This window comes from Lithobates pipiens, unplaced genomic scaffold (assembly GCF_037356315.1).
Source record: "Lithobates pipiens isolate NorthernLeopardFrog02 unplaced genomic scaffold, aLitPip1_a1.2 Scaffold_13, whole genome shotgun sequence".
In the NCBI taxonomy this organism is placed as follows: Eukaryota; Metazoa; Chordata; class Amphibia; order Anura; family Ranidae; genus Lithobates; species Lithobates pipiens.
The window spans coordinates 174,920,709-174,942,526 of NW_027507718.1; the positions used below are offsets into that span (position 1 = coordinate 174,920,709).

At 52.3% G+C, this 21,818-nt stretch overlaps 42 non-coding genes and 54 pseudogenes across 42 annotated transcripts; all 96 read right to left on the bottom strand.

Annotated features, from left to right (window-relative positions):
- Nucleotides 1-11: 11 nt before the first annotated feature.
- On the bottom strand, nucleotides 12-130 carry LOC143979687 (5S ribosomal RNA). The gene has a single exon (XR_013274069.1). It is a non-coding gene; the product is annotated as a 5S ribosomal RNA (ribosomal RNA).
- Nucleotides 131-239: 109 nt separating this feature from the next.
- On the bottom strand, nucleotides 240-358 carry LOC143978412 (5S ribosomal RNA; annotated as a pseudogene).
- A 109-nt stretch (nucleotides 359-467) lies between these two features.
- On the bottom strand, nucleotides 468-586 carry LOC143976708 (5S ribosomal RNA). Its single transcript, XR_013273004.1, has one exon. It is a non-coding gene; the product is annotated as a 5S ribosomal RNA (ribosomal RNA).
- A 109-nt stretch (nucleotides 587-695) lies between these two features.
- Nucleotides 696-814, bottom strand: LOC143978547 (5S ribosomal RNA; annotated as a pseudogene).
- Nucleotides 815-923: 109 nt separating this feature from the next.
- Nucleotides 924-1,042, bottom strand: LOC143979886 (5S ribosomal RNA). The gene has a single exon (XR_013274098.1). It is a non-coding gene; the product is annotated as a 5S ribosomal RNA (ribosomal RNA).
- Nucleotides 1,043-1,151: 109 nt separating this feature from the next.
- On the bottom strand, nucleotides 1,152-1,270 carry LOC143977699 (5S ribosomal RNA; annotated as a pseudogene).
- Nucleotides 1,271-1,379: 109 nt separating this feature from the next.
- LOC143977180 (5S ribosomal RNA) lies at nucleotides 1,380-1,498 on the bottom strand. Its single transcript, XR_013273464.1, has one exon. It is a non-coding gene; the product is annotated as a 5S ribosomal RNA (ribosomal RNA).
- A 109-nt stretch (nucleotides 1,499-1,607) lies between these two features.
- On the bottom strand, nucleotides 1,608-1,726 carry LOC143978413 (5S ribosomal RNA; annotated as a pseudogene).
- Nucleotides 1,727-1,835: 109 nt separating this feature from the next.
- LOC143976908 (5S ribosomal RNA) lies at nucleotides 1,836-1,954 on the bottom strand. The gene has a single exon (XR_013273199.1). It is a non-coding gene; the product is annotated as a 5S ribosomal RNA (ribosomal RNA).
- Nucleotides 1,955-2,063: 109 nt separating this feature from the next.
- LOC143977704 (5S ribosomal RNA) lies at nucleotides 2,064-2,182 on the bottom strand. Its single transcript, XR_013273854.1, has one exon. It is a non-coding gene; the product is annotated as a 5S ribosomal RNA (ribosomal RNA).
- Nucleotides 2,183-2,291: 109 nt separating this feature from the next.
- Nucleotides 2,292-2,410, bottom strand: LOC143976709 (5S ribosomal RNA). Its single transcript, XR_013273005.1, has one exon. It is a non-coding gene; the product is annotated as a 5S ribosomal RNA (ribosomal RNA).
- A 109-nt stretch (nucleotides 2,411-2,519) lies between these two features.
- On the bottom strand, nucleotides 2,520-2,638 carry LOC143978548 (5S ribosomal RNA; annotated as a pseudogene).
- A 109-nt stretch (nucleotides 2,639-2,747) lies between these two features.
- LOC143979897 (5S ribosomal RNA) lies at nucleotides 2,748-2,866 on the bottom strand. The gene has a single exon (XR_013274109.1). It is a non-coding gene; the product is annotated as a 5S ribosomal RNA (ribosomal RNA).
- A 109-nt stretch (nucleotides 2,867-2,975) lies between these two features.
- Nucleotides 2,976-3,094, bottom strand: LOC143977700 (5S ribosomal RNA; annotated as a pseudogene).
- Nucleotides 3,095-3,203: 109 nt separating this feature from the next.
- On the bottom strand, nucleotides 3,204-3,322 carry LOC143978101 (5S ribosomal RNA; annotated as a pseudogene).
- Nucleotides 3,323-3,431: 109 nt separating this feature from the next.
- LOC143979068 (5S ribosomal RNA) lies at nucleotides 3,432-3,550 on the bottom strand (annotated as a pseudogene).
- Nucleotides 3,551-3,659: 109 nt separating this feature from the next.
- LOC143978038 (5S ribosomal RNA) lies at nucleotides 3,660-3,778 on the bottom strand (annotated as a pseudogene).
- Nucleotides 3,779-3,887: 109 nt separating this feature from the next.
- On the bottom strand, nucleotides 3,888-4,006 carry LOC143980064 (5S ribosomal RNA). Its single transcript, XR_013274209.1, has one exon. It is a non-coding gene; the product is annotated as a 5S ribosomal RNA (ribosomal RNA).
- A 109-nt stretch (nucleotides 4,007-4,115) lies between these two features.
- LOC143979359 (5S ribosomal RNA) lies at nucleotides 4,116-4,234 on the bottom strand (annotated as a pseudogene).
- Nucleotides 4,235-4,343: 109 nt separating this feature from the next.
- LOC143977765 (5S ribosomal RNA) lies at nucleotides 4,344-4,462 on the bottom strand (annotated as a pseudogene).
- Nucleotides 4,463-4,571: 109 nt separating this feature from the next.
- On the bottom strand, nucleotides 4,572-4,690 carry LOC143977981 (5S ribosomal RNA; annotated as a pseudogene).
- A 109-nt stretch (nucleotides 4,691-4,799) lies between these two features.
- On the bottom strand, nucleotides 4,800-4,918 carry LOC143979699 (5S ribosomal RNA). The gene has a single exon (XR_013274071.1). It is a non-coding gene; the product is annotated as a 5S ribosomal RNA (ribosomal RNA).
- Nucleotides 4,919-5,027: 109 nt separating this feature from the next.
- On the bottom strand, nucleotides 5,028-5,146 carry LOC143978414 (5S ribosomal RNA; annotated as a pseudogene).
- Nucleotides 5,147-5,255: 109 nt separating this feature from the next.
- LOC143976710 (5S ribosomal RNA) lies at nucleotides 5,256-5,374 on the bottom strand. The gene has a single exon (XR_013273006.1). It is a non-coding gene; the product is annotated as a 5S ribosomal RNA (ribosomal RNA).
- A 109-nt stretch (nucleotides 5,375-5,483) lies between these two features.
- On the bottom strand, nucleotides 5,484-5,602 carry LOC143978549 (5S ribosomal RNA; annotated as a pseudogene).
- Nucleotides 5,603-5,711: 109 nt separating this feature from the next.
- LOC143979909 (5S ribosomal RNA) lies at nucleotides 5,712-5,830 on the bottom strand. Its single transcript, XR_013274120.1, has one exon. It is a non-coding gene; the product is annotated as a 5S ribosomal RNA (ribosomal RNA).
- A 109-nt stretch (nucleotides 5,831-5,939) lies between these two features.
- On the bottom strand, nucleotides 5,940-6,058 carry LOC143977701 (5S ribosomal RNA; annotated as a pseudogene).
- Nucleotides 6,059-6,167: 109 nt separating this feature from the next.
- On the bottom strand, nucleotides 6,168-6,286 carry LOC143976556 (5S ribosomal RNA). Its single transcript, XR_013272859.1, has one exon. It is a non-coding gene; the product is annotated as a 5S ribosomal RNA (ribosomal RNA).
- A 109-nt stretch (nucleotides 6,287-6,395) lies between these two features.
- On the bottom strand, nucleotides 6,396-6,514 carry LOC143978415 (5S ribosomal RNA; annotated as a pseudogene).
- Nucleotides 6,515-6,623: 109 nt separating this feature from the next.
- LOC143976639 (5S ribosomal RNA) lies at nucleotides 6,624-6,742 on the bottom strand. The gene has a single exon (XR_013272938.1). It is a non-coding gene; the product is annotated as a 5S ribosomal RNA (ribosomal RNA).
- A 109-nt stretch (nucleotides 6,743-6,851) lies between these two features.
- On the bottom strand, nucleotides 6,852-6,960 carry LOC143979575 (5S ribosomal RNA; annotated as a pseudogene).
- A 109-nt stretch (nucleotides 6,961-7,069) lies between these two features.
- LOC143979920 (5S ribosomal RNA) lies at nucleotides 7,070-7,188 on the bottom strand. The gene has a single exon (XR_013274131.1). It is a non-coding gene; the product is annotated as a 5S ribosomal RNA (ribosomal RNA).
- A 109-nt stretch (nucleotides 7,189-7,297) lies between these two features.
- LOC143977702 (5S ribosomal RNA) lies at nucleotides 7,298-7,416 on the bottom strand (annotated as a pseudogene).
- Nucleotides 7,417-7,525: 109 nt separating this feature from the next.
- LOC143978626 (5S ribosomal RNA) lies at nucleotides 7,526-7,644 on the bottom strand (annotated as a pseudogene).
- A 109-nt stretch (nucleotides 7,645-7,753) lies between these two features.
- On the bottom strand, nucleotides 7,754-7,872 carry LOC143980065 (5S ribosomal RNA). The gene has a single exon (XR_013274210.1). It is a non-coding gene; the product is annotated as a 5S ribosomal RNA (ribosomal RNA).
- A 109-nt stretch (nucleotides 7,873-7,981) lies between these two features.
- On the bottom strand, nucleotides 7,982-8,100 carry LOC143979469 (5S ribosomal RNA; annotated as a pseudogene).
- Nucleotides 8,101-8,209: 109 nt separating this feature from the next.
- On the bottom strand, nucleotides 8,210-8,328 carry LOC143979711 (5S ribosomal RNA). Its single transcript, XR_013274072.1, has one exon. It is a non-coding gene; the product is annotated as a 5S ribosomal RNA (ribosomal RNA).
- A 109-nt stretch (nucleotides 8,329-8,437) lies between these two features.
- On the bottom strand, nucleotides 8,438-8,556 carry LOC143978416 (5S ribosomal RNA; annotated as a pseudogene).
- A 109-nt stretch (nucleotides 8,557-8,665) lies between these two features.
- On the bottom strand, nucleotides 8,666-8,784 carry LOC143976711 (5S ribosomal RNA). Its single transcript, XR_013273007.1, has one exon. It is a non-coding gene; the product is annotated as a 5S ribosomal RNA (ribosomal RNA).
- A 109-nt stretch (nucleotides 8,785-8,893) lies between these two features.
- On the bottom strand, nucleotides 8,894-9,012 carry LOC143978550 (5S ribosomal RNA; annotated as a pseudogene).
- A 109-nt stretch (nucleotides 9,013-9,121) lies between these two features.
- Nucleotides 9,122-9,240, bottom strand: LOC143980101 (5S ribosomal RNA). Its single transcript, XR_013274245.1, has one exon. It is a non-coding gene; the product is annotated as a 5S ribosomal RNA (ribosomal RNA).
- A 109-nt stretch (nucleotides 9,241-9,349) lies between these two features.
- LOC143977703 (5S ribosomal RNA) lies at nucleotides 9,350-9,468 on the bottom strand (annotated as a pseudogene).
- A 109-nt stretch (nucleotides 9,469-9,577) lies between these two features.
- LOC143977181 (5S ribosomal RNA) lies at nucleotides 9,578-9,696 on the bottom strand. The gene has a single exon (XR_013273465.1). It is a non-coding gene; the product is annotated as a 5S ribosomal RNA (ribosomal RNA).
- Nucleotides 9,697-9,805: 109 nt separating this feature from the next.
- LOC143978417 (5S ribosomal RNA) lies at nucleotides 9,806-9,924 on the bottom strand (annotated as a pseudogene).
- Nucleotides 9,925-10,033: 109 nt separating this feature from the next.
- LOC143976920 (5S ribosomal RNA) lies at nucleotides 10,034-10,152 on the bottom strand. The gene has a single exon (XR_013273211.1). It is a non-coding gene; the product is annotated as a 5S ribosomal RNA (ribosomal RNA).
- A 109-nt stretch (nucleotides 10,153-10,261) lies between these two features.
- Nucleotides 10,262-10,380, bottom strand: LOC143977820 (5S ribosomal RNA). The gene has a single exon (XR_013273871.1). It is a non-coding gene; the product is annotated as a 5S ribosomal RNA (ribosomal RNA).
- A 109-nt stretch (nucleotides 10,381-10,489) lies between these two features.
- LOC143978611 (5S ribosomal RNA) lies at nucleotides 10,490-10,608 on the bottom strand (annotated as a pseudogene).
- Nucleotides 10,609-10,717: 109 nt separating this feature from the next.
- LOC143978471 (5S ribosomal RNA) lies at nucleotides 10,718-10,837 on the bottom strand (annotated as a pseudogene).
- Nucleotides 10,838-10,946: 109 nt separating this feature from the next.
- Nucleotides 10,947-11,065, bottom strand: LOC143980066 (5S ribosomal RNA). Its single transcript, XR_013274211.1, has one exon. It is a non-coding gene; the product is annotated as a 5S ribosomal RNA (ribosomal RNA).
- A 109-nt stretch (nucleotides 11,066-11,174) lies between these two features.
- Nucleotides 11,175-11,293, bottom strand: LOC143979036 (5S ribosomal RNA; annotated as a pseudogene).
- A 109-nt stretch (nucleotides 11,294-11,402) lies between these two features.
- LOC143977933 (5S ribosomal RNA) lies at nucleotides 11,403-11,521 on the bottom strand (annotated as a pseudogene).
- A 109-nt stretch (nucleotides 11,522-11,630) lies between these two features.
- Nucleotides 11,631-11,749, bottom strand: LOC143977982 (5S ribosomal RNA; annotated as a pseudogene).
- A 109-nt stretch (nucleotides 11,750-11,858) lies between these two features.
- LOC143976572 (5S ribosomal RNA) lies at nucleotides 11,859-11,977 on the bottom strand. The gene has a single exon (XR_013272874.1). It is a non-coding gene; the product is annotated as a 5S ribosomal RNA (ribosomal RNA).
- Nucleotides 11,978-12,086: 109 nt separating this feature from the next.
- On the bottom strand, nucleotides 12,087-12,205 carry LOC143978849 (5S ribosomal RNA; annotated as a pseudogene).
- Nucleotides 12,206-12,314: 109 nt separating this feature from the next.
- Nucleotides 12,315-12,433, bottom strand: LOC143976712 (5S ribosomal RNA). The gene has a single exon (XR_013273008.1). It is a non-coding gene; the product is annotated as a 5S ribosomal RNA (ribosomal RNA).
- A 109-nt stretch (nucleotides 12,434-12,542) lies between these two features.
- On the bottom strand, nucleotides 12,543-12,661 carry LOC143978551 (5S ribosomal RNA; annotated as a pseudogene).
- Nucleotides 12,662-12,770: 109 nt separating this feature from the next.
- LOC143979948 (5S ribosomal RNA) lies at nucleotides 12,771-12,889 on the bottom strand. Its single transcript, XR_013274151.1, has one exon. It is a non-coding gene; the product is annotated as a 5S ribosomal RNA (ribosomal RNA).
- Nucleotides 12,890-12,998: 109 nt separating this feature from the next.
- LOC143978419 (5S ribosomal RNA) lies at nucleotides 12,999-13,117 on the bottom strand (annotated as a pseudogene).
- Nucleotides 13,118-13,226: 109 nt separating this feature from the next.
- Nucleotides 13,227-13,345, bottom strand: LOC143976931 (5S ribosomal RNA). The gene has a single exon (XR_013273222.1). It is a non-coding gene; the product is annotated as a 5S ribosomal RNA (ribosomal RNA).
- Nucleotides 13,346-13,454: 109 nt separating this feature from the next.
- LOC143977935 (5S ribosomal RNA) lies at nucleotides 13,455-13,573 on the bottom strand. Its single transcript, XR_013273882.1, has one exon. It is a non-coding gene; the product is annotated as a 5S ribosomal RNA (ribosomal RNA).
- Nucleotides 13,574-13,682: 109 nt separating this feature from the next.
- LOC143978612 (5S ribosomal RNA) lies at nucleotides 13,683-13,801 on the bottom strand (annotated as a pseudogene).
- A 109-nt stretch (nucleotides 13,802-13,910) lies between these two features.
- On the bottom strand, nucleotides 13,911-14,030 carry LOC143978472 (5S ribosomal RNA; annotated as a pseudogene).
- A 109-nt stretch (nucleotides 14,031-14,139) lies between these two features.
- LOC143980068 (5S ribosomal RNA) lies at nucleotides 14,140-14,258 on the bottom strand. The gene has a single exon (XR_013274213.1). It is a non-coding gene; the product is annotated as a 5S ribosomal RNA (ribosomal RNA).
- Nucleotides 14,259-14,367: 109 nt separating this feature from the next.
- LOC143979037 (5S ribosomal RNA) lies at nucleotides 14,368-14,486 on the bottom strand (annotated as a pseudogene).
- Nucleotides 14,487-14,595: 109 nt separating this feature from the next.
- On the bottom strand, nucleotides 14,596-14,714 carry LOC143977934 (5S ribosomal RNA; annotated as a pseudogene).
- A 109-nt stretch (nucleotides 14,715-14,823) lies between these two features.
- On the bottom strand, nucleotides 14,824-14,942 carry LOC143977983 (5S ribosomal RNA; annotated as a pseudogene).
- Nucleotides 14,943-15,051: 109 nt separating this feature from the next.
- LOC143976573 (5S ribosomal RNA) lies at nucleotides 15,052-15,170 on the bottom strand. The gene has a single exon (XR_013272875.1). It is a non-coding gene; the product is annotated as a 5S ribosomal RNA (ribosomal RNA).
- A 109-nt stretch (nucleotides 15,171-15,279) lies between these two features.
- Nucleotides 15,280-15,398, bottom strand: LOC143978850 (5S ribosomal RNA; annotated as a pseudogene).
- Nucleotides 15,399-15,507: 109 nt separating this feature from the next.
- LOC143976713 (5S ribosomal RNA) lies at nucleotides 15,508-15,626 on the bottom strand. Its single transcript, XR_013273009.1, has one exon. It is a non-coding gene; the product is annotated as a 5S ribosomal RNA (ribosomal RNA).
- Nucleotides 15,627-15,735: 109 nt separating this feature from the next.
- Nucleotides 15,736-15,854, bottom strand: LOC143978552 (5S ribosomal RNA; annotated as a pseudogene).
- Nucleotides 15,855-15,963: 109 nt separating this feature from the next.
- On the bottom strand, nucleotides 15,964-16,082 carry LOC143980044 (5S ribosomal RNA). The gene has a single exon (XR_013274190.1). It is a non-coding gene; the product is annotated as a 5S ribosomal RNA (ribosomal RNA).
- A 109-nt stretch (nucleotides 16,083-16,191) lies between these two features.
- Nucleotides 16,192-16,310, bottom strand: LOC143977705 (5S ribosomal RNA; annotated as a pseudogene).
- Nucleotides 16,311-16,419: 109 nt separating this feature from the next.
- LOC143977881 (5S ribosomal RNA) lies at nucleotides 16,420-16,538 on the bottom strand (annotated as a pseudogene).
- Nucleotides 16,539-16,647: 109 nt separating this feature from the next.
- On the bottom strand, nucleotides 16,648-16,766 carry LOC143978420 (5S ribosomal RNA; annotated as a pseudogene).
- A 109-nt stretch (nucleotides 16,767-16,875) lies between these two features.
- On the bottom strand, nucleotides 16,876-16,994 carry LOC143976943 (5S ribosomal RNA). The gene has a single exon (XR_013273233.1). It is a non-coding gene; the product is annotated as a 5S ribosomal RNA (ribosomal RNA).
- Nucleotides 16,995-17,103: 109 nt separating this feature from the next.
- On the bottom strand, nucleotides 17,104-17,222 carry LOC143978050 (5S ribosomal RNA). The gene has a single exon (XR_013273893.1). It is a non-coding gene; the product is annotated as a 5S ribosomal RNA (ribosomal RNA).
- Nucleotides 17,223-17,331: 109 nt separating this feature from the next.
- On the bottom strand, nucleotides 17,332-17,451 carry LOC143978474 (5S ribosomal RNA; annotated as a pseudogene).
- Nucleotides 17,452-17,560: 109 nt separating this feature from the next.
- LOC143978124 (5S ribosomal RNA) lies at nucleotides 17,561-17,679 on the bottom strand (annotated as a pseudogene).
- Nucleotides 17,680-17,788: 109 nt separating this feature from the next.
- LOC143977283 (5S ribosomal RNA) lies at nucleotides 17,789-17,907 on the bottom strand. Its single transcript, XR_013273568.1, has one exon. It is a non-coding gene; the product is annotated as a 5S ribosomal RNA (ribosomal RNA).
- A 109-nt stretch (nucleotides 17,908-18,016) lies between these two features.
- Nucleotides 18,017-18,135, bottom strand: LOC143977513 (5S ribosomal RNA). The gene has a single exon (XR_013273789.1). It is a non-coding gene; the product is annotated as a 5S ribosomal RNA (ribosomal RNA).
- A 109-nt stretch (nucleotides 18,136-18,244) lies between these two features.
- LOC143978044 (5S ribosomal RNA) lies at nucleotides 18,245-18,363 on the bottom strand. The gene has a single exon (XR_013273892.1). It is a non-coding gene; the product is annotated as a 5S ribosomal RNA (ribosomal RNA).
- Nucleotides 18,364-18,472: 109 nt separating this feature from the next.
- Nucleotides 18,473-18,591, bottom strand: LOC143978930 (5S ribosomal RNA; annotated as a pseudogene).
- A 109-nt stretch (nucleotides 18,592-18,700) lies between these two features.
- LOC143977936 (5S ribosomal RNA) lies at nucleotides 18,701-18,819 on the bottom strand (annotated as a pseudogene).
- Nucleotides 18,820-18,928: 109 nt separating this feature from the next.
- LOC143977984 (5S ribosomal RNA) lies at nucleotides 18,929-19,047 on the bottom strand (annotated as a pseudogene).
- Nucleotides 19,048-19,156: 109 nt separating this feature from the next.
- Nucleotides 19,157-19,275, bottom strand: LOC143976574 (5S ribosomal RNA). The gene has a single exon (XR_013272876.1). It is a non-coding gene; the product is annotated as a 5S ribosomal RNA (ribosomal RNA).
- Nucleotides 19,276-19,384: 109 nt separating this feature from the next.
- Nucleotides 19,385-19,503, bottom strand: LOC143978421 (5S ribosomal RNA; annotated as a pseudogene).
- Nucleotides 19,504-19,612: 109 nt separating this feature from the next.
- LOC143977755 (5S ribosomal RNA) lies at nucleotides 19,613-19,731 on the bottom strand (annotated as a pseudogene).
- A 109-nt stretch (nucleotides 19,732-19,840) lies between these two features.
- LOC143978553 (5S ribosomal RNA) lies at nucleotides 19,841-19,959 on the bottom strand (annotated as a pseudogene).
- A 109-nt stretch (nucleotides 19,960-20,068) lies between these two features.
- LOC143980056 (5S ribosomal RNA) lies at nucleotides 20,069-20,187 on the bottom strand. The gene has a single exon (XR_013274201.1). It is a non-coding gene; the product is annotated as a 5S ribosomal RNA (ribosomal RNA).
- A 109-nt stretch (nucleotides 20,188-20,296) lies between these two features.
- Nucleotides 20,297-20,415, bottom strand: LOC143977706 (5S ribosomal RNA; annotated as a pseudogene).
- A 109-nt stretch (nucleotides 20,416-20,524) lies between these two features.
- On the bottom strand, nucleotides 20,525-20,643 carry LOC143977183 (5S ribosomal RNA). The gene has a single exon (XR_013273467.1). It is a non-coding gene; the product is annotated as a 5S ribosomal RNA (ribosomal RNA).
- Nucleotides 20,644-20,752: 109 nt separating this feature from the next.
- On the bottom strand, nucleotides 20,753-20,871 carry LOC143978422 (5S ribosomal RNA; annotated as a pseudogene).
- A 109-nt stretch (nucleotides 20,872-20,980) lies between these two features.
- LOC143976939 (5S ribosomal RNA) lies at nucleotides 20,981-21,099 on the bottom strand. Its single transcript, XR_013273229.1, has one exon. It is a non-coding gene; the product is annotated as a 5S ribosomal RNA (ribosomal RNA).
- A 109-nt stretch (nucleotides 21,100-21,208) lies between these two features.
- LOC143978168 (5S ribosomal RNA) lies at nucleotides 21,209-21,327 on the bottom strand. Its single transcript, XR_013273906.1, has one exon. It is a non-coding gene; the product is annotated as a 5S ribosomal RNA (ribosomal RNA).
- Nucleotides 21,328-21,436: 109 nt separating this feature from the next.
- Nucleotides 21,437-21,555, bottom strand: LOC143978614 (5S ribosomal RNA; annotated as a pseudogene).
- A 109-nt stretch (nucleotides 21,556-21,664) lies between these two features.
- Nucleotides 21,665-21,784, bottom strand: LOC143978475 (5S ribosomal RNA; annotated as a pseudogene).
- Nucleotides 21,785-21,818: the final 34 nt, after the last annotated feature.

Below are 21,818 nucleotides of genomic sequence, written 5' to 3' on the forward strand. Positions count from 1 at the left end.
TAATGGAAAAAAGCCTACGGCACCTGGTATTCCCAGGCGGTCTCCCATCCAGGTACTAACCAGTCCCGACCCTGCTTAGCATCCGAGATCAGATGAGATCGAGCGCATTCAGGGTGATATGGCCGTAGGCGATCTTGCACCCTACTTACAACTCTCTTGACAAAAGCCAAGGTGGTCACCTCGGGCAATCGAGAGGAAAAATACAGCAGGTCGCCAAAGCCAACAATATAATGGAAAAAAGCCTACGGCACCTGGTATTCCAAGGCGGTCTCCGATCCAGGTACTAACCAGGCCCGACCCGGCTTAGCATCCGAGATCAGACGAGATCGAGCGCATTCAGGGTGATGTGGCCGTAGGCGATCTTGCACCCTACTTACAACTCTCTTGACAAAAGCCAAGGTGGTCACCTCGGGCAATCGAGAGGAAGAATACAGCAGGTCGCCAAAGCCAACAACATAATGGAAAAAAGCCTACGGCACCTGGTATTCCCAGGCGGTCTCCCATCCAGGTACTAACCAGGCCCGACCCGGCTTAGCATCCGAGATCAGACGAGATCGAGCGCATTCAGGGTGATGTGGCCGTAAGCGATCTTGCATCCTACTTACAACTCTCTTGACAAAAGCCAAGGTGGTCACCTCGGGCAATCGAGAGGAAAAATACAGCAGGTCGCCAAAGCCAACAACATAATGGAAAAAAGCCTACGGCACCTGGTTATCCCAGGCGGTCTCCCATCCAGGTACTAACCAGTCCCGACCCTGCTTAGCATCCGAGATCAGACGAAATCGAGCGCATTCAGGGTGATGTGGCCGTAGGCGATCTTGCACCCTACTTACAACTCTCTTGACAAAAGCCAAGGTGGTCACCTCGGGCAACCGAGAGGAAAAATACAGCAGGTCGCCAAAGCCAACAACATAATGGAAAAAAGCCTACGGCACCTGGTATTCCCAGGCGGTCTCCCATCCAGGTACTAACCAGGCCCGACCCTGCTTAGCATCCGAGATCAGATGAGATCGAGCGCATTCAGGGTGATGTGGCCGTAGGCAATCTTGTACCCTACTTACAACTCTCTTGACAAAAGCCAAGGTGGTCACCTCGGGCAATCGAGAGGAAAAATACAGCAGGTCGCCAAAGCCAACAACATAATGGAAAAAAGCCTACGGCACCCGGTATTCCCAGGCGGTCTCCCATCCAGGTACTAACCAAGCCCGACCCTGCTTAGCATCCGAGATCAGATGAGATCGAGCGCATTCAGTGTGATGTTGCCGTAAGCGATCTTGCACCCTACTTACAACTCTCTTGACAAAAGCCAAGGTGGTCACCTCGGGCAATCGAGAGGAAAAATACAGCAGGTCGCCAAAGCCAACAACATAAATGAAAAAAACCTACGGCACCTGGTATTCCCAGGCGGTCTCCCATCCAGGTACTAACCAGGCCCGACCCAACTTAGCATCCGAGATCAGACGAGATCGAGCGCATTCAGGGTGATGTGGCCGTAGGCGATCTTGCACCCTACTTACAACTCTCTTGACAAAAGCCAAGGTGGTCACCTCGGGCAATCGAGAGGAAAAATACAGCAGGTCGCCAAAGCCAACAACATAATGGAAAAAAGCCTACGGCACCTGGTATTCCAAGGCGGTCTCCGATCCAGGTACTAACCAGGCCCGACCCGGCTTAGCATCCGAGATCAGACGAGATCGAGCGCATTCAGGGTGATGTGGCCGTAGGCGATCTTGCACCCTACTTACAACTCTCTTGACAAAAGCCAAGGTGGTCACCTCGGGCAATTGAGAGGAAAAATACAGCAGGTCGCTAAAGCCAACAACATAATAAAAAAAAGCCTACGGCACCTGGTATTCCCAGGCGGTCTCCCATCCAGGTACTAACCAGGCCCGACCCTGCTTAGCATCCGAGATCAGACGAGATCGAGCGCATTCAGGGTGATGTGGCCGTAGGCGATCTAGCACCCTACTTACAACTCTCTTGACAAAAGCCAAGGTGGTCACCTCGGGCAATCGAGAGGAAAAATACAGCAGGTCACCAAAGCCAACAACATAATGGAAAAAAGCCTACGGCACCTGGTATTCCCAGGCGGTCTCCCATCCAGGTACTAACCAGGCCCAACCCTGCTTAGCATTCGAGATCAGACGAGATCGAGCGCATTCAGGGTGATGTGGCCGTAGGCGATCTTGCACCCTACTTACAACTCTCTTGACAAAAGCCAAGGTGGTCACCTCGGGCAATCGAGAGGAAAAATACAGCAGGTCGCCAAAGCCAACAACATAATGGAAAAAAGCCTACGGCACCTGGTATTCCCAGGCGGTCTCCCATCCAGGTACTAACCAGGCCCGACCCGGCTTAGCATCCGAGATCAGACGAGATCGAGCGCATTCAGGGTGATGTGGCCGTAAGCGATCTTGCATCCTACTTACAACTCTCTTGACAAAAGCCAAGGTGGTCACCTCGGGCAATCGAGAGGAAAAATACAGCAGGTCGCCAAAGCCAACAACATAATGGAAAAAAGCCTACGGCACCTGGTTATCCCAGGCGGTCTCCCATCCAGGTACTAACCAGTCCCGACCCTGCTTAGCATCCGAGATCAGACGAAATCGAGCGCATTCAGGGTGATGTGGCCGTAGGCGATCTTGCACCCTACTTACAACTCTCTTGACAAAAGCCAAGGTGGTCACCTCGGGCAACCGAGAGGAAAAATACAGCAGGTCGCCAAAGCCAACAACATAATGGAAAAAAGCCTACGGCACCTGGTATTCCCAGGCGGTCTCCCATCCAGGTACTAACCAGGCCCGACCCTGCTTAGCATCCGAGATCAGATGAGATCGAGCGCATTCAGGGTGATGTGGCCGTAGGCAATCTTGTACCCTACTTACAACTCTCTTGACAAAAGCCAAGGTGGTCACCTCGGGCAATCGAGAGGAAAAATACAGCAGGTCGCCAAAGCCAACAACATAATGGAAAAAAGCCTACGGCACCCGGTATTCCCAGGCGGTCTCCCATCCAGGTACTAACCAAGCCCGACCCTGCTTAGCATCCGAGATCAGATGAGATCGAGCGCATTCAGTGTGATGTTGCCGTAAGCGATCTTGCATCCTACTTACAACTCTCTTGACAAAAGCCAAGGTGGTCACCTCGGGCAATCGAGAGGAAAAATACAGCAGGTCGCCAAAGCCAACAACATGATGGAAAAAAGCCTACGGCACCTAGTATTCCCAGGCGGTCTCCCATCCAGGTACTAACCAAGCCCGACCCTGCTTAGCATCCGAGATCAGATGAGATCGAGCGCATTCAGTGTGATGTTGCCGTAAGCGATCTTGCATCCTACTTACAACTCTCTTGACAAAAGCCAAGGTGGTCACCTCGGGCAATCGAGAGGAAAAATACAGCAGGTCGCCAAAGCCAACAACATAAATGAAAAAAACCTACGGCACCTGGTATTCCCAGGCGGTCTCCCATCCAGGTACTAACCAGGCCCGACCCAACTTAGCATCCGAGATCATCCGAGATCGAGCGCATTCAGGGTGACGTGGCCATAGGCAATCTGGCACCCTACTTACAACTCTCTTGACAAAAGCCAAGGTGGTCACCTCGGGCAATCGAGAGGAAAAATACAGCAGGTCGCCAAAGCCAACAACATAAATGAAAAAAACCTACGGCACCTGGTATTCCCAGGCGGTCTCCCATCCAGGTACTAACCAGGCCCGAGCCTACTTAGCATCCGAGATCAGACGAGATCGAGCGCATTCAGGGTGATGTTGCCGTAGGCGATCTTGCACCCTACTTACAACTCTCTTGACAAAAGCCAAGGTGGTCACCTCGGGCAATCGAGAGGAAAAATACAGCAGGTCGCCAAAGCCAACAACATAATGGAAAAAAGCCTACGGCACCTAGTATTCCCAGGCGGTCTCCCATCCAGGTACTAACCAGGCCCGACCCTGCTTAGCATCCGAGATCAGACGAGATCGAGCGCATTCAGGGTGATGTGGCCGTAGGCGACCTTGCATCCTACTTACAACTCTCTTGACAAAAGCCAAGGTGGTCACCTCGGGCAATCGAGAGGAAAAATACAGCAGGTCGCCAAAGCCAACAACATAATGGAAAAAAGCCTACGGCACCTGGTATTCCCAGGCGGTCTCCCATCCAGATACTAACCAGTCCCGACGCTGCTTAGCATCTGAGATCAGACGAGATCGAGCATATTCAGGGTGATGTGGCCGTAGGCGATCTTGCACCCTACTTACAACTCTCTTGACAAAAGCCAAGGTGGTCACCTCGGGCAATCGAGAGGAAAAATACAGCAGGTCGCCAAAGCCAACAATATAATGGAAAAAAGCCTACGGCACCTGGTATTCCCAGGCGGTCTCCCATCCAGGTACTAACCAGGCCCAACCCTGCTTAGAATTCGAGATCAGACGAGATTGAGCGCATTCAGGGTGATGTGGCCGTAAGCAATCTTGCACCCTACTTACAACTCTCTTGACAAAAGCCAAGGTGGTCACCTCGGGCAATCGAGAGGAAAAATACAGCAGGTCGCCAAAGCCAACAACATAATGGAAAAAAGCCTACGGCACCTGGTATTCCCAGGCGGTCTCCCATCCAGATACTAACCAGGCCCGACCCTGCTTAGCATCCGAGATCAGACGAGATCGAGCGCATTCAGGGTGATGTGGCTGTAGCCGATCTTGCTCACTACTTACAACTCTTTTGACAAAAGCCAAGGTGGTCACCCCTGGCTATAGAGAGGAAAAATACAGCAGGTCGCCAAAGCCAACAACATAATGGAAAAAAGCCTACGGCACCTGGTATTCCCAGGCGGTCTCCCATCCAGGTACTAACCAGTCCCGACCCTGCTTAGCATCCGAGATCAGATGAGATCGAGCGCATTCAGGGTGATATGGCCGTAGGCGATCTTGCACCCTACTTACAACTCTCTTGACAAAAGCCAAGGTGGTCACCTCGGGCAATCGAGAGGAAAAATACAGCAGGTCGCCAAAGCCAACAATATAATGGAAAAAAGCCTACGGCACCTGGTATTCCAAGGCGGTCTCCGATCCAGGTACTAACCAGGCCCGACCCGGCTTAGCATCCGAGATCAGACGAGATCGAGCGCATTCAGGGTGATGTGGCCGTAGGCGATCTTGCACCCTACTTACAACTCTCTTGACAAAAGCCAAGGTGGTCACCTCGGGCAATCGAGAGGAAGAATACAGCAGGTCGCCAAAGCCAACAACATAATGGAAAAAAGCCTACGGCACCTGGTATTCCCAGGCGGTCTCCCATCCAGGTACTAACCAGGCCCGACCCGGCTTAGCATCCGAGATCAGACGAGATCGAGCGCATTCAGGGTGATGTGGCCGTAAGCGATCTTGCATCCTACTTACAACTCTCTTGACAAAAGCCAAGGTGGTCACCTCGGGCAATCGAGAGGAAAAATACAGCAGGTCGCCAAAGCCAACAACATAATGGAAAAAAGCCTACGGCACCTGGTTATCCCAGGCGGTCTCCCATCCAGGTACTAACCAGTCCCGACCCTGCTTAGCATCCGAGATCAGACGAAATCGAGCGCATTCAGGGTGATGTGGCCGTAGGCGATCTTGCACCCTACTTACAACTCTCTTGACAAAAGCCAAGGTGGTCACCTCGGGCAACCGAGAGGAAAAATACAGCAGGTCGCCAAAGCCAACAACATAATGGAAAAAAGCCTACGGCACCTGGTATTCCCAGGCGGTCTCCCATCCAGGTACTAACCAGGCCCGACCCTGCTTAGCATCCGAGATCAGATGAGATCGAGCGCATTCAGGGTGATGTGGCCGTAGGCAATCTTGTACCCTACTTACAACTCTCTTGACAAAAGCCAAGGTGGTCACCTCGGGCAATCGAGAGGAAAAATACAGCAGGTCGCCAAAGCCAACAACATAATGGAAAAAAGCCTACGGCACCCGGTATTCCCAGGCGGTCTCCCATCCAGGTACTAACCAAGCCCGACCCTGCTTAGCATCCGAGATCAGATGAGATCGAGCGCATTCAGTGTGATGTTGCCGTAAGCGATCTTGCATCCTACTTACAACTCTCTTGACAAAAGCCAAGGTGGTCACCTCGGGCAATCGAGAGGAAAAATACAGCAGGTCGCCAAAGCCAACAACATAAATGAAAAAAACCTACGGCACCTGGTATTCCCAGGCGGTCTCCCATCCAGGTACTAACCAGGCCCGACCCTACTTAGCATCCGAGATCAGACGAGATCGAGCGCATTCAGGGTGATGTGGCCGTAGGCAATCTTGCACCCTACTTACAACTCTCTTGACAAAAGCCAAGGTGGTCACCTCGGGCAATCGAGAGGAAAAATACAGCAGGTCGCCAAAGCCAACAACATAATGGAAAAAAGCCTACGGCACCTGGTATTCCAAGGCGGTCTCCGATCCAGGTACTAACCAGGCCCGACCCGGCTTAGCATCCGAGATCAGACGAGATCGAGCGCATTCAGGGTGATGTGGCCGTAGGCGATCTTGCATCCTACTTACAACTCTCTTGACAAAAGCCAAGGTGGTCACCTCGGGCAATCGAGAGGAAAAATACAGCAGGTCGCCAAAGCCAACAACATAATGGAAAAAAGCCTACGGCACCTGGTATTCCCAGGCGGTCTCCCATCCAGGTACTAACCAGTCCCGACCCTGCTTAGCATCCGAGATCAGACGAGATCGAGCGCTTTCAGGGTGATGTGGCCGTAGGCGATCTTGCACCCTACTTACAACTCTCTTGACAAAAGCCAAGGTGGTCACCTCGGGCAATCGAGAGGAAAAATACAGCAGGTCGCCAAAGCCAACAATATAATGGAAAAAAGCCAACGGCACCTGGTATTCCCAGGCGGTCTCCCATCCAGGTACTAACCAGGCCCAATCCTGCTTAGCATCCGAGATCGAGCGCATTCAGGGTGACGTGGCCATAGGCAATCTGGCACCCTACTTACAACTCTCTTGACAAAAGCCAAGGTGGTCACCTCGGGCAATCGAGAGGAAAAATACAGCAGGTCGCCAAAGCCAACAACATAATGGAAAAAAGCCTACGGCACCTGGTATTCCCAGGCGGTCTCCCATCCAGGTACTAACCAGGCCCGACCCTGCTTAGCATCCGAGATCAGATGAGATCGAGCGCATTCAGGGTGATGTGGCCGTAGGCAATCTTGTACCCTACTTACAACTCTCTTGACAAAAGCCAAGGTGGTCACCTCGGGCAATCGAGAGGAAAAATACAGCAGGTCGCCAAAGCCAACAACATAATGGAAAAAAGCCTACGGCACCCGGTATTCCCAGGCGGTCTCCCATCCAGGTACTAACCAAGCCCGACCCTGCTTAGCATCCGAGATCAGATGAGATCGAGCGCATTCAGTGTGATGTTGCCGTAAGCGATCTTGCATCCTACTTACAACTCTCTTGACAAAAGCCAAGGTGGTCACCTCGGGCAATTGAGAGGAAAAATACAGCAGGTCGCCAAAGCCAACAACATAAATGAAAAAAACCTACGGCACCTGGTATTCCCAGGCGGTCTCCCATCTAGGTACTAACCAGGCCCGAGCCTACTTTGCATCCGAGATCAGACGAGATCGAGCGCATTCAGGGTGATGTTGCCGTAGGCGATCTTGCACCCTACTTACAACTCTCTTGACAAAAGCCAAGGTGGTCACCTCGGGCAATCGAGAGGAAAAATACAGCAGGTCGCCAAAGCCAACAACATAATGGAAAAAAGCCTACGGCACCTAGTATTCCCAGGCGGTCTCCCATCCAGGTACTAACCAGGCCCGACCCTGCTTAGCATCCGAGATCAGACGAGATCGAGCGCATTCAGGGTGATGTGGCCGTAGGCGACCTTGCATCCTACTTACAACTCTCTTGACAAAAGCCAAGGTGGTCACCTCGGGCAATCGAGAGGAAAAATACAGCAGGTCGCCAAAGCCAACAACATAATGGAAAAAAGCCTACGGCACCTGGTATTCCCAGGCGGTCTCCCATCCAGGTACTAACCAGTCCCGACGCTGCTTAGCATCTGAGATCAGACGAGATCGAGCGCATTCAGGGTGATGTGGCTGTAGCCGATCTTGCTCACTACTTACAACTCTTTTGACAAAAGCCAAGGTGGTCACCCCTGGCTATAGAGAGGAAAAATACAGCAGGTCGCCAAAGCCAACAACATAATGGAAAAAAGCCTACGGCACCTGGTATTCCCAGGCGGTCTCCCATCCAGGTACTAACCAGTCCCGACCCTGCTTAGCATCCGAGATCAGATGAGATCGAGCGCATTCAGGGTGATATGGCCGTAGGCGATCTTGCACCCTACTTACAACTCTCTTGACAAAAGCCAAGGTGGTCACCTCGGGCAATCGAGAGGAAAAATACAGCAGGTCGCCAAAGCCAACAATATAATGGAAAAAAGCCTACGGCACCTGGTATTCCAAGGCGGTCTCCGATCCAGGTACTAACCAGGCCCGACCCGGCTTAGCATCCGAGATCAGACGAGATCGAGCGCATTCAGGGTGATGTGGCCGTAGGCGATCTTGCACCCTACTTACAACTCTCTTGACAAAAGCCAAGGTGGTCACCTCGGGCAATCGAGAGGAAGAATACAGCAGGTCGCCAAAGCCAACAACATAATGGAAAAAAGCCTACGGCACCTGGTATTCCCAGGCGGTCTCCCATCCAGGTACTAACCAGGCCCGACCCGGCTTAGCATCCGAGATCAGACGAGATCGAGCGCATTCAGGGTGATGTGGCCGTAAGCAATCTTGCATCCTACTTACAACTCTCTTGACAAAAGCCAAGGTGGTCACCTCGGGCAATCGAGAGGAAAAATACAGCAGGTCGCCAAAGCCAACAACATAATGGAAAAAAGCCTACGGCACCTGGTTATCCCAGGCGGTCTCCCATCCAGGTACTAACCAGTCCCGACCCTGCTTAGCATCCGAGATCAGACGAAATCGAGCGCATTCAGGGTGATGTGGCCGTAGGCGATCTTGCACCCTACTTACAACTCTCTTGACAAAAGCCAAGGTGGTCACCTCGGGCAACCGAGAGGAAAAATACAGCAGGTCGCCAAAGCCAACAACATAATGGAAAAAAGCCTACGGCACCTGGTATTCCCAGGCGGTCTCCCATCCAGGTACTAACCAGGCCTGACCCTGCTTAGCATCCGAGATCAGATGAGATCGAGCGCATTCAGGGTGATGTGGCCGTAGGCAATCTTGTACCCTACTTACAACTCTCTTGACAAAAGCCAAGGTGGTCACCTCGGGCAATCGAGAGGAAAAATACAGCAGGTCGCCAAAGCCAACAACATAATGGAAAAAAGCCTACGGCACCCGGTATTCCCAGGCGGTCTCCCATCCAGGTACTAACCAAGCCCGACCCTGCTTAGCATCCGAGATCAGATGAGATCGAGCGCATTCAGTGTGATGTTGCCGTAAGCGATCTTGCATCCTACTTACAACTCTCTTGACAAAAGCCAAGGTGGTCACCTCGGGCAATCGAGAGGAAAAATACAGCAGGTCGCCAAAGCCAACAACATAAATGAAAAAAACCTACGGCACCTGGTATTCCCAGGCGGTCTCCCATCCAGGTACTAACCAGGCCCGACCCAACTTAGCATCCGAGATCAGACGAGATCGAGCGCATTCAGGGTGATGTGGCCGTAGGCGATCTTGCACCCTACTTACAACTCTCTTGACAAAAGCCAAGGTGGTCACCTCGGGCAATCGAGAGGAAAAATACAGCAGGTCGCCAAAGCCAACAACATAATGGAAAAAAGCCTACGGCACCTGGTATTCCAAGGCGGTCTCCGATCCAGGTACTAACCAGGCCCGACCCGGCTTAGCATCCGAGATCAGACGAGATCGAGCGCATTCAGGGTGATGTGGCCGTAGGCGATCTTGCACCCTACTTACAACTCTCTTGACAAAAGCCAAGGTGGTCACCTCGGGCAATTGAGAGGAAAAATACAGCAGGTCGCTAAAGCCAACAACATAATAAAAAAAAGCCTACGGCACCTGGTATTCCCAGGCGGTCTCCCATCCAGGTACTAACCAGGCCCGACCCTGCTTAGCATCCGAGATCAGACGAGATCGAGCGCATTCAGGGTGATGTGGCCGTAGGCGATCTAGCACCCTACTTACAACTCTCTTGACAAAAGCCAAGGTGGTCACCTCGGGCAATCGAGAGGAAAAATACAGCAGGTCACCAAAGCCAACAACATAATGCAAAAAAGCCTACGGCACCTGGTATTCCCAGGCGGTCTCCCATCCAGGTACTAACCAGGCCCAACCCTGCTTAGCATTCGAGATCAGACGAGATCGAGCGCATTCAGGGTGATGTGGCCGTAGGCGATCTTGCACCCTACTTACAACTCTCTTGACAAAAGCCAAGGTGGTCACCTCGGGCAATCGAGAGGAAAAATACAGCAGGTCGCCAAAGCCAACAACATAATGGAAAAAAGCCTACGGCACCTGGTATTCCCAGGCGGACTCCCATCCAGGTTCTAATCAGGCCCGACCCTGCTTAGCATCCGAGATCAGACGAGAACGAGCGCATTCAGGGTGATGTGGCCGTAGGCAATGTTGCACCCTACTTACAACTCTCTTGACAAAAGCCAAGGTGGTCACCTCGGGCAATCGAGAGGAAAAATACAGCAGGTCGCCAAAGCCAACAACATAATGGAAAAAAGCCTACGGCACCTGGTATTCCCAGGCGGTCTCCATATCCAGGTACTAACCAGGCCCGACCCTGCTTAGCATGCGAGATCAGATGAGATCGAGCGCATTCAGGGTGATGTGGCCGTAGGCGATCTTGCACCCTACTTACAACTCTCTTGACAAAAGCCAAGGTGGTCACCTCGGGCAATCGAGAGGAAAAATACAGCAGGTCGCCAAAGCCAACAACATAATGGAAAAAAGCCTACGGCACCTAGTATTCCCAGGCGGTCTCCCATCCAGGTACTAACCAGGCCCGACCCTGCTTAGCATCCGAGATCAGACGAGATCGAGCGCATTCAGGGTGATGTGGCCGTAGGCGATCTTGCATCCTACTTACAACTCTCTTGACAAAAGCCAAGGTGGTCACCTCGGGCAATCGAGAGGAAAAATACAGCAGGTCGCCAAAGCCAACAACATAATGGAAAAAAGCCTACGGCACCTGGTATTCCCAGGCGGTCTCCCATCCAGGTACTAACCAGTCCCGACGCTGCTTAGCATCTGAGATCAGACGAGATCGAGCATATTCAGGGTGATGTGGCCGTAGGCGATCTTGCACCCTACTTACAACTCTCTTGACAAAAGCCAAGGTGGTCACCTCGGGCAATCGAGAGGAAAAATACAGCAGGTCGCCAAAGCCAACAATATAATGGAAAAAAGCCTACGGCACCTGGTATTCCCAGGCGGTCTCCCATCCAGGTACTAACCAGGCCCAACCCTGCTTAGAATCCGAGATCAGACGAGATTGAGCGCATTCAGGGTGATGTGGCCGTAAGCAATCTTGCACCCTACTTACAACTCTCTTGACAAAAGCCAAGGTGGTCACCTCGGGCAATCGAGAGGAAAAATACAGCAGGTCGCCAAAGCCAACAACATAATGGAAAAAAGCCTACGGCACCTGGTATTCCCAGGCGGTCTCCCATCCAGATACTAACCAGGCCCGACCCTGCTTAGCATCCGAGATCAGACGAGATCGAGCGCATTCAGGGTGATGTGGCTGTAGCCGATCTTGCTCACTACTTACAACTCTTTTGACAAAAGCCAAGGTGGTCACCCCGGGCTATAGAGAGGAAAAATACAGCAGGTCGCCAAAGCCAACAACATAATGGAAAAAAGCCTACGGCACCTGGTATTCCCAGGCGGTCTCCCATCCAGGTACTAACCAGTCCCGACCCTGCTTAGCATCCGAGATCAGATGAGATCGAGCGCATTCAGGGTGATGTGGCCGTAGGCGATCTTGCACCCTACTTACAACTCTCTTGACAAAAGCCAAGGTGGTCACCTCGGGCAATCGAGAGGAAAAATACAGCAGGTCGCCAAAGCCAACAATATAATGGAAAAAAGCCTACGGCACCTGGTATTCCAAGGCGGTCTTCGATCCAGGTACTAACCAGGCCCGACCCGGCTTAGCATCCGAGATCAGACGAGATCGAGCGCATTCAGGGTGATGTGGCCGTAGGCGATCTTGCACCCTACTTACAACTCTCTTGACAAAAGCCAAGGTGGTCACCTCGGGCAATCGAGAGGAAGAATACAGCAGGTCGCCAAAGCCAACAACATAATGGAAAAAAGCCTACGGCACCTGGTATTCCCAGGCGGTCTCCCATCCAGGTACTAACCAGGCCCGACCCGGCTTAGCATCCGAGATCAGACGAGATCGAGCGCATTCAGGGTGATGTGGCCGTAAGCGATCTTGCATCCTACTTACAACTCTCTTGACAAAAGCCAAGGTGGTCACCTCGGGCAATCGAGAGGAAAAATACAGCAGGTCGCCAAAGCCAACAACATAATGGAAAAAAGCCTACGGCACCTGGTTATCCCAGGCGGTCTCCCATCCAGGTACTAACCAGTCCCGACCCTGCTTAGCATCCGAGATCAGACGAAATCGAGCGCATTCAGGGTGATGTGGCCGTAGGCGATCTTGCACCCTACTTACAACTCTCTTGACAAAAGCCAAGGTGGTCACCTCGGGCAACCGAGAGGAAAAATACAGCAGGTCGCCAAAGCCAACAACATAATGGAAAAAAGCCTACGGCACCTGGTATTCCCAGGCGGTCTCCCATCCAGGTACTAACCAGGCCCGACCCTGCTTAGCATCCGAGATCAGATGAGATCGAGCGCATTCAGGGTGATGTGGCCGTAGGCAATCTTGTACCCTACTTACAACTCTCTTGACAAAAGCCAAGGTGGTCACCTCGGGCAATCGAGAGGAAAAATACAGCAGGTCGCCAAAGCCAACAACATAATGGAAAAAAGCCTACGGCACCTGGTATTCCAAGGCGGTCTCCGATCCAGGTACTAACCAGGCCCGACCCGGCTTAGCATCCGAGATCAGACGAGATCGAGCGCATTCAGGGTGATGTGGCCGTAGGCGATCTTGCACCCTACTTACAACTCTCTTGACAAAAGCCAAGGTGGTCACCTCGGGCAATTGAGAGGAAAAATACAGCAGGTCGCTAAAGCCAACAACATAATAAAAAAAAGCCTACGGCACCTGGTATTCCCAGGCGGTCTCCCATCCAGGTACTAACCAGGCCCGACCCTGCTTAGCATCCGAGATCAGACGAGATCGAGCGCATTCAGGGTGATGTGGCCGTAGGCGATCTAGCACCCTACTTACAACTCTCTTGACAAAAGCCAAGGTGGTCACCTCGGGCAATCGAGAGGAAAAATACAGCAGGTCACCAAAGCCAACAACATAATGCAAAAAAGCCTACGGCACCTGGTATTCCCAGGCGGTCTCCCATCCAGGTACTAACCAGGCCCAACCCTGCTTAGCATTCGAGATCAGACGAGATCGAGCGCATTCAGGGTGATGTGGCCGTAGGCGATCTTGCACCCTACTTACAACTCTCTTGACAAAAGCCAAGGTGGTCACCTCGGGCAATCGAGAGGAAAAATACAGCAGGTCGCCAAAGCCAACAACATAATGGAAAAAAGCCTACGGCACCTGGTATTCCCAGGCGGACTCCCATCCAGGTTCTAATCAGGCCCGACCCTGCTTAGCATCCGAGATCAGACGAGAACGAGCGCATTCAGGGTGATGTGGCCGTAGGCAATGTTGCACCCTACTTACAACTCTCTTGACAAAAGCCAAGGTGGTCACCTCGGGCAATCGAGAGGAAAAATACAGCAGGTCGCCAAAGCCAACAACATAATGGAAAAAAGCCTACGGCACCTGGTATTCCCAGGCGGTCTCCATATCCAGGTACTAACCAGGCCCGACCCTGCTTAGCATGCGAGATCAGATGAGATCGAGCGCATTCAGGGTGATGTGGCCGTAGGCGATCTTGCACCCTACTTACAACTCTCTTGACAAAAGCCAAGGTGGTCACCTCGGGCAATCGAGAGGAAAAATACAGCAGGTCGCCAAAGCCAACAACATAATGGAAAAAAGCCTACGGCACCTAGTATTCCCAGGCGGTCTCCCATCCAGGTACTAACCAGGCCCGACCCTGCTTAGCATCCGAGATCAGACGAGATCGAGCGCATTCAGGGTGATGTGGCCGTAGGCGATCTTGCATCCTACTTACAACTCTCTTGACAAAAGCCAAGGTGGTCACCTCGGGCAATCGAGAGGAAAAATACAGCAGGTCGCCAAAGCCAACAACATAATGGAAAAAAGCCTACGGCACCTGGTATTCCCAGGCGGTCTCCCATCCAGGTACTAACCAGTCCCGACGCTGCTTAGCATCTGAGATCAGACGAGATCGAGCATATTCAGGGTGATGTGGCCGTAGGCGATCTTGCACCCTACTTACAACTCTCTTGACAAAAGCCAAGGTGGTCACCTCGGGCAATCGAGAGGAAAAATACAGCAGGTCGCCAAAGCCAACAATATAATGGAAAAAAGCCTACGGCACCTGGTATTCCCAGGCGGTCTCCCATCCAGGTACTAACCAGGCCCAACCCTGCTTAGAATCCGAGATCAGACGAGATTGAGCGCATTCAGGGTGATGTGGCCGTAAGCAATCTTGCACCCTACTTACAACTCTCTTGACAAAAGCCAAGGTGGTCACCTCGGGCAATCGAGAGGAAAAATACAGCAGGTCGCCAAAGCCAACAACATAATGGAAAAAAGCCTACGGCACCTGGTATTCCCAGGCGGTCTCCCATCCAGATACTAACCAGGCCCGACCCTGCTTAGCATCCGAGATCAGACGAGATCGAGCGCATTCAGGGTGATGTGGCTGTAGCCGATCTTGCTCACTACTTACAACTCTTTTGACAAAAGCCAAGGTGGTCACCCCGGGCTATAGAGAGGAAAAATACAGCAGGTCGCCAAAGCCAACAACATAATGGAAAAAAGCCTACGGCACCTGGTATTCCCAGGCGGTCTCCCATCCAGGTACTAACCAGTCCCGACCCTGCTTAGCATCCGAGATCAGATGAGATCGAGCGCATTCAGGGTGATGTGGCCGTAGGCGATCTTGCACCCTACTTACAACTCTCTTGACAAAAGCCAAGGTGGTCACCTCGGGCAATCGAGAGGAAAAATACAGCAGGTCGCCAAAGCCAACAATATAATGGAAAAAAGCCTACGGCACCTGGTATTCCAAGGCGGTCTTCGATCCAGGTACTAACCAGGCCCGACCCGGCTTAGCATCCGAGATCAGACGAGATCGAGCGCATTCAGGGTGATGTGGCCGTAGGCGATCTTGCACCCTACTTACAACTCTCTTGACAAAAGCCAAGGTGGTCACCTCGGGCAATCGAGAGGAAGAATACAGCAGGTCGCCAAAGCCAACAACATAATGGAAAAAAGCCTACGGCACCTGGTATTCCCAGGCGGTCTCCCATCCAGGTACTAACCAGGCCCGACCCGGCTTAGCATCCGAGATCAGACGAGATCGAGCGCATTCAGGGTGATGTGGCCGTAAGCGATCTTGCATCCTACTTACAACTCTCTTGACAAAAGCCAAGGTGGTCACCTCGGGCAATCGAGAGGAAAAATACAGCAGGTCGCCAAAGCCAACAACATAATGGAAAAAAGCCTACGGCACCTGGTTATCCCAGGCGGTCTCCCATCCAGGTACTAACCAGTCCCGACCCTGCTTAGCATCCGAGATCAGACGAAATCGAGCGCATTCAGGGTGATGTGGCCGTAGGCGATCTTGCACCCTACTTACAACTCTCTTGACAAAAGCCAAGGTGGTCACCTCGGGCAACCGAGAGGAAAAATACAGCAGGTCGCCAAAGCCAACAACATAATGGAAAAAAGCCTACGGCACCTGGTATTCCCAGGCGGTCTCCCATCCAGGTACTAACCAGGCCCGACCCTGCTTAGCATCCGAGATCAGATGAGATCGAGCGCATTCAGGGTGATGTGGCCGTAGGCAATCTTGTACCCTACTTACAACTCTCTTGACAAAAGCCAAGGTGGTCACCTCGGGCAATCGAGAGGAAAAATACAGCAGGTCGCCAAAGCCAACAACATAATGGAAAAAAGCCTACGGCACCCGGTATTCCCAGGCGGTCTCCCATCCAGGTACTAACCAAGCCCGACCCTGCTTAGCATCCGAGATCAGATGAGATCGAGCGCATTCAGTGTGATGTTGCCGTAAGCGATCTTGCATCCTACTTACAACTCTCTTGACAAAAGCCAAGGTGGTCACCTCGGGCAATCGAGAGGAAAAATACAGCAGGTCGCCAAAGCCAACAACATAAATGAAAAAAACCTACGGCACCTGGTATTCCCAGGCGGTCTCCCATCCAGGTACTAACCAGGCCCGACCCAACTTAGCATCCGAGATCAGACGAGATCGAGCGCATTCAGGGTGATGCGGCCGTAGGCGATCTTGCACCCTACTTACAACTCTCTTGACAAAAGCCAAGGTGGTCACCTCGGGCAATCGAGAGGAAAAATACAGCAGGTCGCCAAAGCCAACAACATAATGGAAAAAAGCCTACGGCACCTGGTATTCCAAGGCGGTCTCCGATCCAGGTACTAACCAGGCCCGACCCGGCTTAGCATCCGAGATCAGACGAGATCGAGCGCATTCAGGGTGATGTGGCCGTAGGCGATCTTGCACCCTACTTACAACTCTCTTGACAAAAGCCAAGGTGGTCACCTCGGGCAATTGAGAGGAAAAATACAGCAGGTCGCTAAAGCCAACAACATAATAAAAAAAAGCCTACGGCACCTGGTATTCCCAGGCGGTCTCCCATCCAGGTACTAACCAGGCCCGACCCTGCTTAGCATCCGAGATCAGACGAGATCGAGCGCATTCAGGGTGATGTGGCCGTAGGCGATCTAGCACCCTACTTACAACTCTCTTGACAAAAGCCAAGGTGGTCACCTCGGGCAATCGAGAGGAAAAATACAGCAGGTCACCAAAGCCAACAACATAATGGAAAAAAGCCTACGGCACCTGGTATTCCCAGGCGGTCTCCCATCCAGGTACTAACCAGGCCCAACCCTGCTTAGCATTCGAGATCAGACGAGATCGAGCGCATTCAGGGTGATGTGGCCGTAGGCGATCTTGCACCCTACTTACAACTCTCTTGACAAAAGCCAAGGTGGTCACCTCGGGCAATCGAGAGGAAAAATACAGCAGGTCGCCAAAGCCAACAACATAATGGAAAAAAGCCTACGGCACCTGGTATTCCCAGGCGGTCTCCATATCCAGGTACTAACCAGGCCCGACCCTGCTTAGCATGCGAGATCAGATGAGATCGAGCGCATTCAGGGTGATGTGGCCGTAGGCGATCTTGCACCCTACTTACAACTCTCTTGACAAAAGCCAAGGTGGTCACCTCGGGCAATCGAGAGGAAGAATACAGCAGGTCGCCAAAGCCAACAACATAATGGAAAAAAGCCTACGGCACCTGGTATTCCCAGGCGGTCTCCCATGCAGGTACTAACCAGGCCCGACCCGGCTTAGCATCCGAGATCAGACGAGATTGAGCGCATTCAGGGTGATGTGGCCGTAGGCGATCTTGCATCCTACTTACAACTCTCTTGACAAAAGCCAAGGTGGTCACCTCGGGCAATCGAGAGGAAAAATACAGCAGGTCGCCAAAGCCAACAACATAATGGAAAAGAGCCTACGGCACCTGGTATTCCCAGGCGGTCTCCCATCCAAGTACTAACCAGTCCCGACCCTGCTTAGCATCCGAGATCAGACGAAATCGAGCGCATTCAGGGTGATGTGGCCGTAGGCGATCTTGCACCCTACTTACAACTCTCTTGACAAAAGCCAAGGTGGTCACCTCGGGCAATAGAGAGGAAAAATACAGCAGGTCGCTAAAGCCAACAATATAATGGAAAAAAGCCTACGGCACCTGGTATTCCCAGGCGGTCTCCCATCCAGGTACTAACCAGGCCCGACCCTACTTAGCATCCGAGATCAGACGAGATAGAGCGCATTCAGGGTGATGTGGCCGTAGGCAATCTTGCACCCTACTTACAACTCTTTTGACAAAAGCCAAGGTGGTCACCTCGGGCAATCGAGAGGAAAAATACAGCAGGTCGCCAAAGCCAACAACATAATGGAAAAAAGCCTACGGCACCCGGTATTCCCAGGCGGTCTCCCATCCAGGTACTAACCAGGCCCGACCCTGCTTAGCATCCGAGATCAGACGAGATCGAGCGCATTCAGGGTGATGTGGCCGTAGGCGATCTTGCATCCTACTTACAACTCTCTTGACAAAAGCCAAGGTGGTCACCTCGGGCAATCGAGAGGAAAAATACAGCAGGTCGCCAAAGCCAACAACATAATGGAAAAAAGCCTACGGCACCTGGTATTCCCAGGCGGTCTCCCATCCAGGTACTTACCAGTCCCGACGCTGCTTAGCATCCGAGATCAGACGAGATCGAGCATATTCAGGGTGATGTTGCCGTAGGCGATCTTGCACCCTACTTACAACTCTCTTGACAAAAGCCAAGGTGGTCACCTCGGGCAATCGAGAGGAAAAATACAGCAGGTCGCCAAAGCCAACAATATAATGGAAAAAAGCCTACGGCACCTGGTATTCCCAGGCGGTCTCCCATCCAGGTACTAACCAGGCCCAACCCTGCTTAGAATCCGAGATCAGACGAGATTGAGCGCATTCAGGGTGATGTGGCCGTAAGCAATCTTGCACCCTACTTACAACTCTCTTGACAAAAGCCAAGGTGGTCACCTCGGGCAATCGAGAGGAAAAATACAGCAGGTCGCCAAAGCCAACAACATAATGGAAAAAAGCCTACGGCACCTGGTATTCCCAGGCGGTCTCCCATCCAGATACTAACCAGGCCCGACCCTGCTTAGCATCCGAGATCAGACGAGATCGAGCGCATTCAGGGTGATGTGGCTGTAGCCGATCTTGCTCACTACTTACAACTCTTTTGACAAAAGCCAAGGTGGTCACCCCGGGCTATAGAGAGGAAAAATACAGCAGGTCGCCAAAGCCAACAACATAATGGAAAAAAGCCTACGGCACCTGGTATTCCCAGGCGGTCTCCCATCCAGGTACTAACCAGTCCCGACCCTGCTTAGCATCCGAGATCAGATGAGATCGAGCGCATTCAGGGTGATGTGGCCGTAGGCGATCTTGCACCCTACTTACAACTCTCTTGACAAAAGCCAAGGTGGTCACCTCGGGCAATCGAGAGGAAAAATACAGCAGGTCGCCAAAGCCAACAATATAATGGAAAAAAGCCTACGGCACCTGGTATTCCAAGGCGGTCTCCGATCCAGGTACTAACCAGGCCCGACCCGGCTTAGCATCCGAGATCAGACGAGATCGAGCGCATTCAGGGTGATGTGGCCGTAGGCGATCTTGCACCCTACTTACAACTCTCTTGACAAAAGCCAAGGTGGTCACCTCGGGCAATCGAGAGGAAGAATACAGCAGGTCGCCAAAGCCAACAACATAATGGAAAAAAGCCTACGGCACCTGGTATTCCCAGGCGGTCTCCCATCCAGGTAATAACCAGGCCCGACCCGGCTTAGCATCCGAGATCAGACGAGATCGAGCGCATTCAGGGTGATGTGGCCGTAAGCAATCTTGCATCCTACTTACAACTCTCTTGACAAAAGCCAAGGTGGTCACCTCGGGCAATCGAGAGGAAAAATACAGCAGGTCGCCAAAGCCAACAACATAATGGAAAAAAGCCTACGGCACCTGGTTATCCCAGGCGGTCTCCCATCCAGGTACTAACCAGTCCCGACCCTGCTTAGCATCCGAGATCAGACGAAATCGAGCGCATTCAGGGTGATGTGGCCGTAGGCGATCTTGCACCCTACTTACAACTCTCTTGACAAAAGCCAAGGTGGTCACCTCGGGCAACCGAGAGGAAAAATACAGCAGGTCGCCAAAGCCAACAACATAATGGAAAAAAGCCTACGGCACCTGGTATTCCCAGGCGGTCTCCCATCCAGGTACTAACCAGGCCCGACCCTGCTTAGCATCCGAGATCAGATGAGATCGAGCGCATTCAGGGTGATGTGGCCGTAGGCAATCTTGTACCCTACTTACAACTCTCTTGACAAAAGCCAAGGTGGTCACCTCGGGCAATCGAGAGGAAAAATACAGCAGGTTGCCAAAGCCAACAACATAATGGAAAAAAGCCTACGGCACCCGGTATTCCCAGGCGGTCTCCCATCCAGGTACTAACCAAGCCCGACCCTGCTTAGCATCCGAGATCAGATGAGATCGAGCGCATTCAGTGTGATGTTGCCGTAAGCGATCTTGCATCCTACTTACAACTCTCTTGACAAAAGCCAAGGTGGTCACCTCGGGCAATCGAGAGGAAAAATACAGCAGGTCGCCAAAGCCAACAACATAAATGAAAAAAACCTACGGCACCTGGTATTCCCAGGCGGTCTCCCATCCAGGTACTAACCAGGCCCGACCCAACTTAGCATCCGAGATCAGACGAGATCGAGCGCATTCAGGGTGATGTGGCCGTAGGCGATCTTGCACCCTACTTACAACTCTCTTGACAAAAGCCAAGGTGGTCACCTCGGGCAATCGAGAGGAAAAATACAGCAGGTCGCCAAAGCCAACAACATAATGGAAAAAAGCCTACGGCACCTGGTATTCCAAGGCGGTCTCCGATCCAGGTACTAACCAGGCCCGACCCGGCTTAGCATCCGAGATCAGACGAGATCGAGCGCATTCAGGGTGATGTGGCCGTAGGCGATCTTGCAACCTACTTACAACTCTCTTGACAAAAGCCAAGGTGGTCACCTCGGGCAATTGAGAGGAAAAATACAGCAGGTCGCTAAAGCCAACAACATAATAAAAAAAAGCCTACGGCACCTGGTATTCCCAGGCGGTCTCCCATCCAGGTACTAACCAGGCCCGACCCTGCTTAGCATCCGAGATCAGACGAGATAGAGCGCATTCAGGGTGATGTGGCCGTAGGCGATCTAGCACCCTACTTACAACTCTCTTGACAAAAGCCAAGGTGGTCACCTCGGGCAATCGAGAGGAAAAATACAGCAGGTCACCAAAGCCAACAACATAATGGAAAGAAGCCTACGGCACCTGGTATTCCCAGGCGGTCTCCCATCCAGGTACTAACCAGGCCCAACCCTGCTTAGCATTCGAGATCAGACGAGATCGAGCGCATTCAGGGTGATGTGGCCGTAGGCGATCTTGCACCCTACTTACAACTCTCTTGACAAAAGCCAAGGTGGTCACCTCGGGCAATCGAGAGGAAAAATACAGCAGGTCGCCAAAGCCAACAACATAATGGAAAAAAGCCTACGGCACCTGGTATTCCCAGGCGGACTCCCATCCAGGTTCTAATCAGGCCCGACCCTGCTTAGCATCCGAGATCAGACGAGAACGAGCGCATTCAGGGTGATGTGGCCGTAGGCAATGTTGCACCCTACTTACAACTCTCTTGACAAAAGCCAAGGTGGTCACCTCGGGCAATCGAGAGGAAAAATACAGCAGGTCGCCAAAGCCAACAACATAATGGAAAAAAGCCTACGGCACCTGGTATTCCCAGGCGGTCTCCATATCCAGGTACTAACCAGGCCCGACCCTGCTTAGCATGCGAGATCAGATGAGATCGAGCGCATTCAGGGTGATGTGGCCGTAGGCGATCTTGCACCCTACTTACAACTCTCTTGACAAA